Raw genomic sequence first — 17,254 nt, forward strand, 5'->3', positions numbered from 1 at the left:
AGCTAATCTGCCTGCTTCCCAGGATCGGAAATTCCATTTGTCGAATTTCATTTTGATTTATCATTGAATTTGCTAAAAAACTAATCATCACTGAACAAAGAAAAACGTTGTTCTTACATTTTCTTTCCCCATTTTGACCTGGAACAGCCATCTTAATTTACACAGCAGCCTTCTCTTAAAATGTATAATATCCTAATAACCAAACATCAAATATTAGTTGGTTTTAAAACCAGTCACTCGGACGTCACAACCTTGGAAACTGGCTTGAACAAGTGACAGTGAGATAATTAGCAATGTGTATCAATTAGACATGTAAGAATTTTTTTAAATATTGATTTCTAAGTAAAACCATGTATATTATCAAGTCCTTTCAACTATGTTAAGAAATCGAGAAGTTAGCTAAATTATGCGCAAAACACGTAATTGGCTAATCTTTTCTGTGATGAAAATACAGATATGCAGAAAATGGACATCTGCACCATTTGAGCAAGTATATATTGGATCTCCTAACGGTATCAGTGGCACGCCTGCTTAGGTTTGCTTTCTGTTAACAAATATCCCTAACGCTAAAAACCTTGAATCAATATTGTTGTGCTATTCAATATTAGCCCCATATTTTGTCAATATTTGTTATTTAGGCTTATTGTTCGCTTTGTAGCGTTGCCCCTATTTTTAAAGGCGGTGTCCACTGATAGTTTGCATACGGAGACGATTCCCAGCACATTTCTATATATTTTGATCCTATTTAAAGAGCTCAGATTTTTTAAAATCCTTATAGTCCTGAGCTGTGTTATTGGTTTTGCATCTAAAAACGATAAGTGTCCGTAAAATAAAGTAACTGGATAATGTTAGTAGTAAATTAACCTGTTCCTCCAGTTACGACCCACATGACCCCTCCAATTACATTTTTGTGTCTCGGTTTATAAAACAGATGTTGCTACAAAGCAACTTTAGAGAACTGTCCCACCATGACCAAAATAGGGTTAGGATGCTAACCTACTGCTATCACACGATGGTACTTATCATGCAGGACATATTCCTCATAAAAACACCGGACTCCGCCCTCAAGACAGAATTACGGCATTACAGACACTACCAAGTTTCTTATGTGAAGGCCAGTGTAGCTTACCACATAATGATAATTTTGGATAAATAATTTACAGATTCTCATTCGCAAATTCTGCTAACTGTAATGAAGCAACTTGTAATTACCAGAAATAGCCGAAATGTGGCCTCATCGCTAGTTTGGTCTGTGCAGACTTACGAGAAAACTTTCGCTAACGTGAGTAGTTCGACACAGTGACTAATTTGGTCTATAAACTAATAAGGTAGGGTTAAAGGTGCCAGTACAAAGGAACGTGAACTTACGCTCATCAGTTTTTTCATCATGGTCAGTTTGAATAGATCCTCCTTCCCTCACAAAGTATCAATCTCCTCAAACGCGACGAGTAAATACTGTCTGTGGTTTTAAAAAGCAACTGCCGCGGCTTTATATTATATAGGCTGCATTGTGATGTCACAAAGACATCGCGAAATAAAGACCCAAGCATATATCACCAAGTAAAATACTCGTCATTGTCACTCCTAAAACTATAATTGACTGAGGAAAAAAAAACACTAAACCGACATAAACTTATAATACATATGTTTAGTTTTGATTTATTATAGATCAACTCTATTTCTTAGAAAATGTATAGAGATAGAAAACGATGGGATCATAAGAAAGTAACCTGTTATGATAAAGCTTTTTGGACAGCAGCTTGAGGCAACGGGAACAGGGAAGCCTCCGGAGTAGACATGGCTAGGGGAACATCCTCTAACACCAGAGTAGTGTGCTTCCAATTGGCGCACAATTGCCCGGTGCTGTCCTTTAGGCTCAGCCACAAACACACCCCCATGAGCAGTTGTCGCTCAGGGAACTTCGGCATCCTGTGGTGGTCCGTCATTCATTGACGGCCCGAGTGCCGCCGGGCAAGGAGTAGTATGCACAAACTTCTCCCCACACAGACAGACATTTATTTACACAAAACATGAATGATAATTGATATGGCACTCCCACATTATCAATGCAGCATGATATGAAAATATGAAATATAACGGGTACAAAAGACAGAACGGGCACAGGAAGCATCAACTGTGGTACCAATACCAGCACTAACACCTACAATGACCGACAACATGCTACACAACAAAGGGGTTTAAATACGGACATAAATGATATGAACAAAAAGGTACAGGTGTGTGACATAAAGGGGGAGTGGTTACAAACTAGGGGGCAGTCAGCAAGAGAACACAACAGTAAAGTCCCACTGCACCTGGTCGGCCGCGTCACGTGATAAGTGGGAAGGGGAACGTACCGTTACAATTTTAAAAATTATACCTTCCTTGTTGATAACATTTCTTAATAAAACATGTGTAAGCATATATAGCTTGCAACTCGCTACTTGCTGGTCTTCCTCTAAGAGCCATCAAACCTCTACTTGTCCAGAATGCAGCAACACAACTGGTCTTCAATCTTCCGAAGTTCACACGTTACTCCACTGCTGCGCTTCCTTTATTGGCTCCCAGTAGCTGCACGCATCAGATTTAAAACCTTGATGCTTGCCTACAAAGCCAAAAATGGACCAGCCTCTTCATACATGAGGTCAATGCTAACGCCCGATCCGTACCTTGAGTACTTCGAACCTAAAATACGGCTCGGCTTGAAATACCTTGCTTCAGGTCTCATGGACGACAAGCATTGAGACTATTTTCTGTCCTGGCTCCAAGATGGTGAAATGAACTACCATTTGCTGTCCGGACAGCAGAATCCATTGCAGTCTTCCAATGCAGACTGAAGACCCATCTATTTGCAGACTATTTAAAGGACAACTGACATTGCTCCCATATTGACTAACTAAATTAGTACTTATTGTAGGGTATTGTTTATGTTGTTTAACAAACTCTAGTACTTATTGTTTATTGCACTTATCATTGTTTAAGACAGACCTTATGTATTTTGTACTGCTAGGTATCAGCATTGATCCCTGTATTCTACAGTATTCTAGTTCACTGGTATGTGGCACTCTAACCTACTGTATTGTACTAGGCTATTCTATGAGTAAATGACAAAGCACTGTCACGCTCGCCTCCCGCGAGTCACGTGTTTGGGCCAGCCACGTGTAGTGGGAGGATCTGTTTGTGGCCACACCTGCACCTTGTTTGTTTGTATGTACTTAAACCGGTGTCGAAGTGTGCAGAGCGTTGGTCATTGTGGATGTAACGTGTTGATGGGACGTGTTAATGTTTCCTGGTAATGTTACATGTTTTTGTTCTTGTTAACTGTGTTCATGTTTATTTAATGTCAACCGTTTCATGTTCGTAATAACATTTGTAATGCTTGTGAGTGCCGTTATCGTTCCTTGCTTATATGTCAATAAATGTACGTCCCAGTCGCCGGAGTCTGTGCGTCCTGCCCCTCGCCCTGTGGCATTCGGGCCTCATCGCGTTACAAGCATCTTTTTGTTAAGCTTTAAATTGTAACCAGTGCCTGTAATACACCTGTTTTTTTATGTAGCCAAGATGTCTTATTTCATTTAGGGTTAAAACACTACACGGTGATAGTACTGAATATTTGGTGAAATTTTGAAAATAATTTTTTTTTATTTGACAATTTATCATTTATCCCCATTATGAAAACAGATTCAGTCCTGAGGCTGGACTCAGGTATTGGGGACAAGGGTGAAAATGCCCAAAGATTCCACAACTTGGTGCATTGTTAGCACATGCTGGATGTTTCGTGTTATGTGGAGGTTCGCTGATACTAGGGCAATAAAACCAATTTTTCCAGAACTTCCCAACCATGACTCAAAAAATATAAAGCAGCATTGATGAGGTGAGGAGGATATTTCAACAGATAGATTTGTGCTACTCTATGCGTTAACCTGCTATTCTTTGTATGACTTGCCAAAGCTAAGCAACGAACAGAAAGAAGTGCTAAATAAAGAAATTATAATGAACGATTGGTGTAGCTTACAATCAGGGAAACACCAAGTCCGGATTTTTTGAAGCCTACTTTTATAAGGGGTTTAAGTCACTACTATTGAAACTAAAGCTTTAGCAGTTTTAACAGTCAGACCTGGGAAAGTCCTTTCAAATATGATAAAGGCAGACATACTGAGGATATTACTGTATCCTCTGTAACGCATGTAATGAAGACTGCTTAATAATAATCAGCAGAAGAACCTGGATTGTATGGTGGTCTCACTTCTATTCCATGCATAGTTTTGACCTGGGTGGAAGTTTGATGGACTGGTTTACAGTGCTATATGAAAAGCTAGGGGCACCTTTTGTAAAAAAAAAAAAACTGCAGATGTTGAACTTCTCATTGAGGAGAGGGTGAGAAAGGGATGCTTGCTGTCTGGAATTCTCTTTCAGGTCATTGACAATTGAAATACTTTATTACTTTAATAGAAGTATGTTATGACCTTGTCATTTTGTAAGATACTTAATTAAGCTGCTCTGCCTCGACTGTACTTATACCATGTGTATTTTTTTTTAAGTATTGTTTTTCCTTAACAACTATGCACTTTAGTTTTACATGATGCAGTTGAACTCTGAAGGAATGTTTTTAAATTGTTTGTAAATTGCATTAAAATAAAAAATAATTTCAATCATAATTAAATTTATTTTAACAAATTGTTTGTACCAATACCTTCCAGAGGATACTCTAAGCTCTATTATCCCTCTAATCATTCTCCATTTTCTGTAAAGAACTTTGTAAACCATGTTTATGAAAGTGTTAGTTGTTGCTATTTTTGTTTAAGGAAGCCAATGTACATTACTGTTATTGCTGAATTTAGATTTTGGTAAAAATGTTTTTACACATTTGGTAAAATTGTGCACAATAGTTGGACCAGAAATTACCATTCCAATCTGGCAACAGTAGTTGCCATGTACTAAAAAGCTTCCATGTACCAAAAGCAGCTGAGACCAGCAGGTTTGTGTTTGGTATGAGCTTGTCAAAGGATACCATTTCTGTGCAAGGAAAATATGAACTGTAGCTCAGTGAACAAGGGACATGGTTTATTTTTCAGTTTTTATTTTAATTGTAAAACAAATGTTCAACTTCAAGAAACATCGGCTAAGTAAGCCTTTTCCTTATTTTTCACCGAGCTTGGAGAAAGCCACTGCAAGTCTGGTAAACAAAGACTTTCTGTTCGGATTAGGGATAGCCCTGGAAGATGTGGATGGCTCATAAACAGGAGTAGCAGACAAACATTGTAAACCTGTAAAAGAGAGGAAAAAAGCAGACAAAATTACATTCAAAGTCCAAAGATGAGGGAAGAGGGATGTTGTGTGCAGTACAACAAAGCTTTTGTCTTTCATGCTGTACAACTAAAATGGCATGAAAACCAATGATGACAAAAATATCTTAGGTTAATTTAGTGGTGCAGAATCCATTTCAGCTTCTTTTTTTAGCGGGTGGGAGAGAACACTGCTCACACCTCCCAACCTAACACATCATCTGAGTAGTGTGCATAACTGTAAATTGCTTTGTATGAAAACATCAGCTGAATGCCATAAAAAATAAATGGTGTGCCACCAGGAAGGTTGGAAGGTTATTTTTGTTCATACAACCACTTTATTTTTTTTTCATATCAAAGGCTTTGGAAAAAACTTAAAATACACAATACTGTAATGAATTAAAGAAATACCAAAACAAGTACCATTTGGAATATGTTTATCCAGCGTCCGGTCCTCTGCGGAAAACACCCACTTTGTTTTTCAGTTTCTTTACAAAGAGGAGACAATTTGATTAAAATCATTCAAAATATGATGCTGACCGTAATATATAAATGTACAATTGAAAATGTTTTCAAAGAATGGAATCTAAAGCTACTAATGTCACTGGGAAAAAAATAGAAGACTTTTTAAAGAATAAAACAGATACCTTGAATCTAAGCTTCAGAAACTTGGGCAACCTGAACCGCCACCTAGAGGTTCTCTCATCAATCTCTTCAGAACTATTCAGAGCAGAGCTTGCATATTTCTGTGTGGACTGATAACAGGAGATGTCAGCGATGTCAGCTGAGATCACTGGCTGAGCCACTCTACAGCTTGTTTGTGCCTTCACACTATCCAGAGCAGCAATCCGTTCCAGCATTAGGTTCCCCATCATGGGGATCAGCTCCTGGGAGGACTGCTTGACAGAGTCTTTGGACAGTATCCTATCCATTGCTTTCAAGAAAGACTCAGACTCCTTAAGGGCCGCACTGTTTTCCACTTTTTCAGCAATCCTTTCAAAAACATCTACAATAATAAGGTCACCGAGGGCTTCTAAATGTGTTGCAGATGGTGTCAAAAGCTGTCCTAGATAGAGAATGTCCAGATTTTCATTCAAAGATTGCAGGATTTCTTTGGTTATTATCCCTCTAGAACTGTGCACTTCAGAGCATGGTAGTACTGACACAAGGCATTCAATAATGTTCTTTGTTATGTTTTTTGCACTTGCTAGGAGTTTGTACCTCAAGCTGGCACCATATTGGGCTGACATGTTTGCTTCAGCTCTCATGAGGAGGTTTGTCAAAAAACCTTCTCTGAGTTTATCCTGGGTGGACCTCAGGATCTTTTCTGACACCAGTTGAACTTGGGATCTGTACAGTTCTGGGTCAGTGAAAGGATGAGCCAACTTCATGTCTAAATCCTCCTCAAAAGTGCGCCTGAGTACGTAAGTAAGTTCACTTACAACTGATGCAGCTGAAGCAAATGCACTGCTTTTCAGCTTAGCTTCAGACACTTGAGATGTGCTCATATATGAATTTTTAAAGTTTGAGTCTTGGGCTTTGATGGTGTCTGATACTTTGGTGATCTCTGAGGTCTCACTCATAATGATATCACTAATCCTCTTAGAAGCCTCAAGCTGGAAAGCCTCACAGGACATGCTGAAGAGAGCCTGTGTATTTATCTCATTAGTGTCTGGGCCCTGGATGTGATCCTCATTTGTACAATCAAAAATGATTGCCTCCAAGACCCTTTCACAACGAGGCCTTGGCTTCACATACTCCTGCACTGCAACACCTGATTTTGCAGACCACCTGCTCTGGGAGAATTGGAGAGATACTTGACTTGGTGTCTCCACAGCATCAATCTCTTCATATTCGGAGCACAGTTGGGTCAAACGTTCATCAGATGAGCCCTCATATGACAAATAAGTTGGCACAATCCTAAGCAGTTTCGTTGGGTCATACGGGGCGACACCCACGGTATGACACTGTTTTGTGCTAGAATTAGCTTGCTGTACAATGGAAAGTTGTTCGTTTGCCATACTGCAATAAGCACCATGAGTGGGCTGCCTTGGTGTGGCAGAGTTGATGTTATCACACACAGTCTGTAGGAAGTACCACAGGGGCCTGTCTGAGCCATATTCATTAAAATCACACGATGTTCCCTCACTGCAGACACTCAGCATATTTTCAACAATAACTCCCACTGCTGCAGTTGTGACAGAGGGCAGCATCTCTTCCAGCTCTTCGTGATTGTTGATGGGAGAACCTCGAGTGCCACTTAACCAGTCAGACAATGTGCAGAGCTGCACAAAATCCTGCATCTTGGTCAAAGCTGCAAGCAGCAGGTTTTGGGCAACATCCTCAGTAGAACTTCCAGTCAAAAAAAGACCCTCAGCATGGGAATAGAGCTCCACAAGAGACAGGTTCATCTAGAGTAACAAAAACACATACAAGAGCAGTAAGCAAGATTATAGTCATTGATCACTGATCTTGGTCTTCACATTTATAATCTTCTTTCCGATTGTATATACTGCTAATGGATTTATAAACTCATCAACTATGGAGGAAAACATTGTTTTGAATAATGGAATAAATTAGATCAAAAAGACCCTTCACCTGCTTTAGGGAGTCATTCAAAATAGCAGACATGAGGCTGAAAGTTGCTTTCCTGCTCAGATAATATATTATCTTAGGTGGTAACATTTTCCTTATGGACCAGGTGACCTCTCTATGGATTCTGTTGAAAATCCTGTCCTTTCTGAAGCCAAAGAAGGTGCTGAGAGGCTCTTGTTGAGATGTTCTGCTGTTTCATGTGGACACATATCAAAAGTGGTTCTGACATTAATGTTTCCCTATAAACTACAAAGTGTATAAGGCAATCATGAGCTTGATTATATTAGAAATCCAACAAATACTATTATATCAGGTTTTAATTCCAGTGCCTCTTGCTTTTAACTGAGCTAATTTTTCAGTGTCCCATTACTACATCAATAAATTCAGACTTAGTACAGACATACCTGCATGATACCTGCATGGAGAAACTGACATTAAAAGAAGAGAGGCGCTACAACTGCTGCTCTTCTTTGTGTATCACCAATTTTAAAATCCAAAATACAGATGTGAAAACTCAATAGGTAATGTGTGAAGAGTGAGTACTTACTCTACAGTTAGAACTGCAGAATCAGTTCCAGAGGTTGAAGTTACTCCACTTCCTCTGCCACAGGGAGGCATGTTGAGATCCTGTCTCACTGCCTCCTCCACTCCAGCACAGCAAAGAGCTGTAGTGAAAGACAGAGACAAAAATTCCCTTTACGCGTCTGTGAGGCAGACACTAACGATTGCACGATTGCACATAAACAAATGTCACTATAATAAACTCATTTATATAAAATTATACTGTCATCAGTAAATAACTGTGTCACACATCACATATTTGTTAATATATTATTACCACACAAAAACACACCTGAAAACCATTTGCTTTTTGCTTTTCTTGTCTGCTTGCTTTTCGTGCTGGGGGCAGACACATCAGGGATCTCAGTAGGAAGCTGATCTCCTGGCCGAACTGTGTTAATCTGTAGTAGAGAACGTGAAGAATACAGCAGGCAACTGATTAATCAATTAGTTGTAAACTATGTTATGCCAAGAGGCTTTACATTTGAAGCGCCCCATGGACCTGACTTGTATATCGGTCATTTGTGTTTATAGTGGCATCAGTTTCTCAGAATTCTCCATAAGGGGAACTATTAGTATTTTTGTATACATACGAAAAAGGTAGGAAAATTGTGAAGCTTCACATCAGTGACTGTGTGTCCTTGACAGTAAATGCCTGATTTTCGCATATAGGTTTTTATACTGTTTAAACTAGTCTGTCTTACTCTGATGTTTTAATAGTTCTGTAAACAAGACACAAACCTGAAATATAATCTAATTTGAGGAAATCATTAACCACATTGTTTCCTTTTATGATACAGCATTGCATTAATTAACTGCAGTTATTTAATACATTATGTAGTCCTTGGATCAAATATACTCACTTGTAGGCTGCAACTTGTTCTGTTTACAGTTAAGCTAATCTGCCTGCTTCCCAGGATCGGAAATTCCATTTGTCGAATTTCATTTTGATTTATCATTGAATTTGCTAAAAAACTAATCATCACTGAACAAAGAAAAACGTTGTTCTTACATTTTCTTTCCCCATTTTGACCTGGAACAGCCATCTTAATTTACACAGCAGCCTTCTCTTAAAATGTATAATATCCTAATAACCAAACATCAAATATTAGTTGGTTTTAAAACCAGTCAATCGGACGTCACAACCTTGGAAACTGGCTTGAACAAGTGACAGAGAGATAATTAGCAATGTGTATCAATTAGACATGTAAGAATTTTTTTAAATATTGATTTCTAAGTAAAACCATGTATATTATCAAGTCCTTTCAACTATGTTAAGAAATCGAGAAGTTAGCTAAATTATGCGCAAAACACGTAATTGGCTAATTTTTTCTGTGATGAAAATACAGATATGCAGAAAATGGACATCTGCACCATTTGAGCAAGTATATATTGGATCTCCTAATGGTATCAGTGGCACGCCTGCTTAGGTTTGCTTTCTGTTAACAAATATCCCTAACGCTAAAAACCTTGAATCAATATTGTTGTGCTATTCAATATTAGCCCCATATTTTGTCAATATTTGTTATTTAGGCTTATTGTTCGCTTTGTAGCGTTGCCCCTATTTTTAAAGGCGGTGTCCACTGATAGTTCGCATACGGAGACGATTCCCAGCACATTTCTATATATTTTGATCCTATTTAAAGAGCTCAGATTTTTTAAAATCCTTATAGTCCTGACCTGTGTGTTATTGGTTTTGCATCTAAAAACGATAAGTGTCCGTAAAATAAAGTAACTGGATAATGTTAGTAGTAAATTAACCTGTTCCTCCAGTTACGACCCACATGACCCCTCCAATTACATTTTTGTGTCTCGGTTTATAAAACAGATGTTGCTACAAAGCAACTTTAGAGAACTGTCCCACCATGACCAAAATAGGGTTAGGATGCTAACCTACTGCTATCACACGATGGTACTTATCATGCAGGACATATTCCTCATAAAAACACCGGACTCCGCCCTTAAGACAGAATTACGGCATTACAGACACTACCAAGTTTCTTATGTGAAGGCCAGTGTAGCTTACCACATAATGATAATTTTGGATAAATAATTTACAGATTCTCATTCGCAAATTCTGCTAACTGTAATGAAGCAACTTGTAATTACCAGAAATAGCCGAAATGTGGCCTCATCGCTAGTTTGGTCTGTGCAGACTTACGAGAAAACTTTCGCTAACGTGAGTAGTTCGACACAGTGACTAATTTGGTCTATAAAATAATAAGGTAGGGTTAAAGGTGCCAGTACAAAGGAACGTGAACTTACGCTCATCAGTTTTTTCATCATGGTCAGTTTGAATAGATCCTCCTTCCCTCACAAAGTATCAATCTCCTCAAACGCGACGAGTAAATACTGTCTGTGGTTTTAAAAAGCAACTGCCGCGGCTTTATATAATATGGGCTGCACTGTGATGTCACAAAGACATCGCGAAATAAAAACCCAAGCATATATCACCAAGTAACATACTCGTCATTGTCACTCCTAAAACTATAATTGACTGAGGAAAAAAAAAACACTAAACCGACATAAACTTATAATACATATGTTTAGTTTTGATTTATTATAGATCAACTCTATTTCTTAGAAAATGTATAGAGATAGAAAACGATGGGATCATAAGAAAGTAACCTGTTATGATAAAGCTTTTTGGACAGCAGCTTGAGGCAACGGGAACAGGGAAGCCTCCGGAGTAGACATGGCTAGGGGAACATCCTCTAACACCAGAGTAGTGTGCTTCCACTTGGCGCACAATTGCCCGGTGCTGTCCTTTAGGCTCAGCCACAAACACACCCCCATGAGCAGTTGTCGCTCAGGGAACTTCGGCATCCTGTGGTGGTCCGTCATTCATTGACGGCCCGAGTGCCGCCGGGCAAGGAGTAGTATGCACAAACTTCTCCCCACACAGACAGACATTTATTTACACAAAACATGAATGATAATTGATATGGCACTCCCACATTATCAATGCAGCATGATATGAAAATACGAAATATAACGGGTACAAAAGACAGAACGGGCACAGGAAGCATCAACTGCGGTACCAATACCAGCACTAACACCTACAATGACCGACAACATGCTACACAACAAAGGGGTTTAAATACGGACATAAATGATATGAACAAAAAGGTACAGGTGTGTGACATAAAGGGGGAGTGGTTACAAACTAGGGGGCAGTCAGCAAGAGAACACAACAGTAAAGTCCCTCTGCACCTGGTCGGCCGCGTCACGTGATAAGTGGGAAGGGGAACGTACCGTTACAATTTTAAAAATTATACCTTCTTTGTTGATAACATTTCTTAATAAAACATGTGTAAGCATATATAGCTTGCAACTCGCTACTTGCTGGTCTTCCTCTAAGAGCCATCAAACCTCTACTTGTCCAGAATGCAGCAACACAACTGGTCTTCAATCTTCCGAAGTTCACACGTCACTCCACTGCTGCGCTTCCTTCATTGGCTCCCAGTAGCTGCACGCATCAGATTTAAAACCTTGATGCTTGCCTACAAAGCCAAAAATGGACCAGCCCCTTCATACATGAGGTCAATGCTCAAAGCCCGATCCGTACCTAGAGCACGTCGAACCTCAAGTATGACTCGGCTCAAAATACCTTGCTTCAGGTCTCATGGACGACAAGCAATGAGACTATTTTCTGTCCTGTCTCCAAGATGGTGGAATGAACTCCCACTTGCTGTCCAGACAGCAGAGTCCCTTGCAGTCTTCAAATGCAGACTGAAGACCCATCTATTTCCAGAATATTTAAAGGACAACTGACACTGCTGGCATATTGACTGACTAATTTAGTACTTATTGTAGGGTATTGTTTATGTTGTTTAACAAACTCTAGTACTTATTGTTTATTGCACTTATCATTGTTTAAGACAGATCTTATGTATTTTGTACTGCTAGGTATCAGCATTGATCCCTGTATTCTACAGTATTCTAGTTCACTGGTATGTGGCACTCTAACCTACTGTATTGTACTAGGCTATTCTATGAGTAAATGACAAAGCACTGTCACGCTCGCCTCCCGCGAGTCACGTGTTTGGGCCAGCCACGTGTAGTGGGAGGATCTGTTTGTGGCCACACCTGCACCTTGTTTGTTTGTATGTACTTAAACCGGTGTCGAAGTGTGCAGAGCGTTGGTCATTGTGGATGTAACGTGTTGATGGGACGTGTTAATGTTTCCTGGTAATGTTACATGTTTTTGTTCTTGTTAACTGTGTTCATGTTTATTTAATGTCAACCGTTTCATGTTCGTAATAACATTTGTAATGCTTGTGAGTGCCGTTATCGTTCCTTGCTTATATGTCAATAAATGTACGTCCCAGTCGCCGGATTCTGTGCGTCCTGCCCCTCGCCCTGTGGCACTCGGGCCACATCGCGTTACAAGCATCTTTTTGTTAAGCTTTAAATTGTAACCAGTGCCTGTAATACACCTGTTTTTTTATGTAGCCAAGATGTCTTATTTCATTTAGGGTTAAAACACTACACGGTGATAGTACTGAATATTTGGTGAAATTTTGAAAATAATTTTTTTTTATTTGACAATTTATCATTTATCCCCATTATGAAAACAGATTCAGTCCTGAGGCTGGACTCAGGTATTGGGGACAAGGGTGAAAATGCCCAAAGATTCCACAACTTTGTGCATTGTTAGCACATGCTGGATGTTTCGTGTTATGTGGAGGTTCGCTGATACTAGGGCAATAAAACCAATTTTTCCAGAACTTCCCAACCATGACTCAAAAAATATAAAGCAGCATTGATGAGGTGAGGAGGATATTTCAACAGATAGATTTGTGCTACTCTATGCGTTAACCTGCTATTCTTTGTATGACTTGCCAAAGCTAAGCAACGAACAGAAAGAAGTGCTTAATAAAGAAATTATAATGAACGATTGGTGTAGTTTACAATCAGGGAAACACCAGGTCCGGATTTTTTGAAGCCTACTTTTATAAGGGGTTTAAGTCACTACTATTGAAACTAAAGCTTTAGCAGTTTTAACAGTCAGACCTTGGAAAGTCCTTTCAAATATGATAAAGGCAGACATACTGAGGATATTACTGTATCCTCTGTAACGCATGTAATGAAGACTGCTTAATAATAATCAGCAGAAGAACCTGGATTGTATGGTGGTCTCACTTCTATTCCATGCATAGTTTTGACCTGGGTGGAAGTTTGATGGACTGGTTTACAGTGCTATATGATAAGCTAGGGGCACCTTTTGTAAAAAAAAAACTGCAAATGTTGAACTTCTCATTGAGGAGAGGGTGAGACAGGGATGCTTGCTGTCTGGAATTCTCTTTCAGGTCATTGACAATTGAAATACTTCATTACGTTAATAGAAGTATGTTATGACCTTCTCATTTTGTAAGATACTTTATTAAGCTGCTCTACCTCGAGTGTACTTATACCATGTGTATTTCTTTTTAAGTATTGTTTTTCCTTAACAGCTATGCACTTTAGTTTTACATGATGCAGTTGAACTCTGAAGGAATGTTTTTAAATTGTTTGTAAATTGCATTAAAAATAAAAAATAATTTCAATCATATTTAAATTTATTTTAACAAATTGCTTGTACCAATACCTTCCAGAGGATACGCTAAGCTCCATTATCCCTCTAATCATTCTCCATTTTCTGTAAAGAACTTTGTAAAGCATGTTTATGAAAGTGTTAGTTGTTGCTATTTTTGTTTAAGGAAGCCAATGTACATTACTGTTATTGCTGAATTTAGATTTTGGTAAAAATGTTTTTACACATTTGGTAAAATTGTGCACAATAGTTGGACCAGAAATTACCATTCCAATCTGGCAACAGTAGTTGCCATGTACTAAAAAGCTTCCATGTACCAAAAGCAGCTGAGACCAGCAGGTCTGTGTTTGGTATGAGCTTATCAAAGGATACCATTTCTGTGCAAGGAAAATATGAACTGTAGCTCAGTGAACAAGGGACATGGTTTATTTTTCAGTTTTTATTTTAATTGTAAAACAAATGTTCAACTTCAAGAAACATCGGCTAAGTAAGCCTTTTCCTTATTTTTCACCGAGCTTGGAGAAAGCCACTGCAAGTCTGGTAAACATAGACTTTCTGTTCGGATTAGGGATAGCCCTGGAAGATGTGGATGGCTCATAAACAGGAGTAGCAGACAAACATTGTAAACCTGTAAAAGAGAGGAAAAAAGCAGACAAAATTACATTCAAAGTCCAAAGATGATGGAAGAGGGATGTTGTGTGCAGTACAACAAAGCTTTTGTCTTTCATGCTGTACAACTAAAATGGCATGAAAACCAATGATGACAAAAATATCTTAGGTTAATTTAGTGGTGCAGAATCCATTTCAGCTTCTTTTTTTAGCGGGTGGGAGAGAACACTGCTCACACCTCCCAACCTAACACATCATCTGAGTAGTGTGCATAACTGTAAATTGCTTTGTATGAAAACATCAGCTGAATGCCATAAAAAATAAATGGTGTGCCACCAGGAAGGTTGGAAGGTTTTTTTTGTTCATACAACCACTTTATTTTTTTTCATATCAAAGGCTTTGGAAAAAACTTAAAATACACAATACTGTAATGAATTAAAGAAATACCAAAACAAGTACCATTTGGAATATGTTTATCCAGCGTCCGGTCCTCTGCGGAAAACACCCACTTTGTTTTTCAGTTTCTTTACAAAGAGGAGACAATTTGATTAAAATCATTCAAAATATGATGCTGACAGTAATATATAAATGTACAATTGAAAATGTTTTCAAAGAATGGAATCTAAAGCTACTAATGTCACTGGGAAAAAATAGAAGACTTTTTAAAGAATAAAACAGATACCTTGAATCTAAGCTTCAGAAACTTGGGCAACCTGAACCGCCACCTAGAGGTTCTCTCATCAATCTCTTCAGAACTATTCAGAGCAGAGCTTGCATATTTCTGTGTGGACTGATAACAGGAGATGTCAGCGATGTCAGCTGAGATCACTGGCTGAGCCACTCTACAGCTTGTTTGTGCCTTCACACTATCCAGAGCAGCAATCCGTTCCAGCATTAGGTTCCCCATCATGGGGATCAGCTCCTGGGAGGACTGCTTGACAGAGTCTTTGGACAGTATCCTATCCATTGCTTTCAAGAAAGACTCAGACTCCTTAAGGGCCGCACTGTTTTCCACTTTTTCAGCAATCCTTTCAAAAACAGCTACAATAATAAGGTCACTGAGGGCTTCTAAATGTGTTGCAGATGGTGTCAAAAGCTGTCCTAGATAGAGAATGTCCAGATTTTCATTCAAAGATTGCAGGATTTCTTTGGTTATTATCCCTCTAGAACTGTGCACTTCAGAGCATGGTAGTACTGACACAAGGCATTCAATAATGTTCTTTGTTATGTTTTTTGCACTTGCTAGGAGTTTGTACCTCAAGCTGGCACCATATTGGGCTGACATGTTTGCTTCAGCTCTCATGAGGAGGTTTGTCAAAAACCTTCTCTGAGTTTATCCTGGGTGGACCTCAGGATCTTTTCTGACACCAGTTGAACTTGGGATCTGTACAGTTCTGGGTCAGTGAAAGGATGAGCCAACTTCATGTCTAAATCCTCCTCAAAAGTGCGCCTGAGTACGTAAGTAAGTTCACTTACAACTGATGCAGCTGAAGCAAATGCACTGCTTTTCAGCTTAGCTTCAGACACTTGAGATGTGCTCATATATGAATTTTTAAAGTTTGAGTCTTGGGCTTTGATGGTGTCTGATACTTTGGTGATCTCTGAGGTCTCACTCATAATGATATCACTAATCCTCTTAGAAGCCTCAAGCTGGAAAGCCTCACAGGACATGCTGAAGAGAGCCTGTGTATTTATCTCATTAGTGTCTGGGCCCTGGATGTGATCCTCATTTGTACAATCAAAAATGATTGCCTCCAAGACCCTTTCACAACGAGGCCTTGGCTTCACATACTCCTGCACTGCAACACCTGATTTTGCAGACCACCTGCTCTGGGAGAATTGGAGAGATACTTGACTTGGTGTCTCCACAGCATCAATCTCTTCATATTCGGAGCACAGTTGGGTCAAACGTTCATCAGATGAGCCCTCATATGACAAATAAGTTGGCACAATCCTAAGCAGTTTCGTTGGGTCATACGGGGCGACACCCACGGTATGACACTGTTTTGTGCTAGAATTAGCTTGCTGTACAATGGAAAGTTGTTCGTTTGCCATACTGCAATAAGCACCATGAGTGGGCTGCCTTGGTGTGGCAGAGTTGATGTTATCACACACAGTCTGTAGGAAGTACCACAGGGGCCTGTCTGAGCCATATTCATTAAAATCACACGATGTTCCCTCACTGCAGACACTCAGCATATTTTCAACAATAACTCCCACTGCTGCAGTTGTGACAGAGGGCAGCATCTCTTCCAGCTCTTCGTGATTGTTGATGGGAGAACCTCGAGTGCCACTTAACCAGTCAGACAATGTGCAGAGCTGCACAAAATCCTGCATCTTGGTCAAAGCTGCAAGCAGCAGGTTTTGGGCAACATCCTCAGTAGAACTTCCAGTCAAAAAAAGACCCTCAGCATGGGAATAGAGCTCCACAAGAGACAGGTTCATCTAGAGTAACAAAAACACATACAAGAGCAGTAAGCAAGATTATAGTCATTGATCACTGATCTTGGTCTTCACATTTATAATCTTCTTTCCGATTGTATATACTGCTAATGGATTTATAAACTCATCAACTATGGAGGAAAACATTGTTTTGAATAATGGAATAAATTAGATCAAAAAGACCCTTCACCTGCTTTAGGGAGTCATTCAAAATAGCAGACATGAG

The sequence above is a fragment of the Electrophorus electricus genome, chromosome 2 (genome assembly GCF_041902795.1).
Source record: "Electrophorus electricus isolate QZ-2024a chromosome 2, ASM4190279v1, whole genome shotgun sequence".
Classification (NCBI taxonomy): domain Eukaryota; kingdom Metazoa; phylum Chordata; class Actinopteri; order Gymnotiformes; family Gymnotidae; genus Electrophorus; species Electrophorus electricus.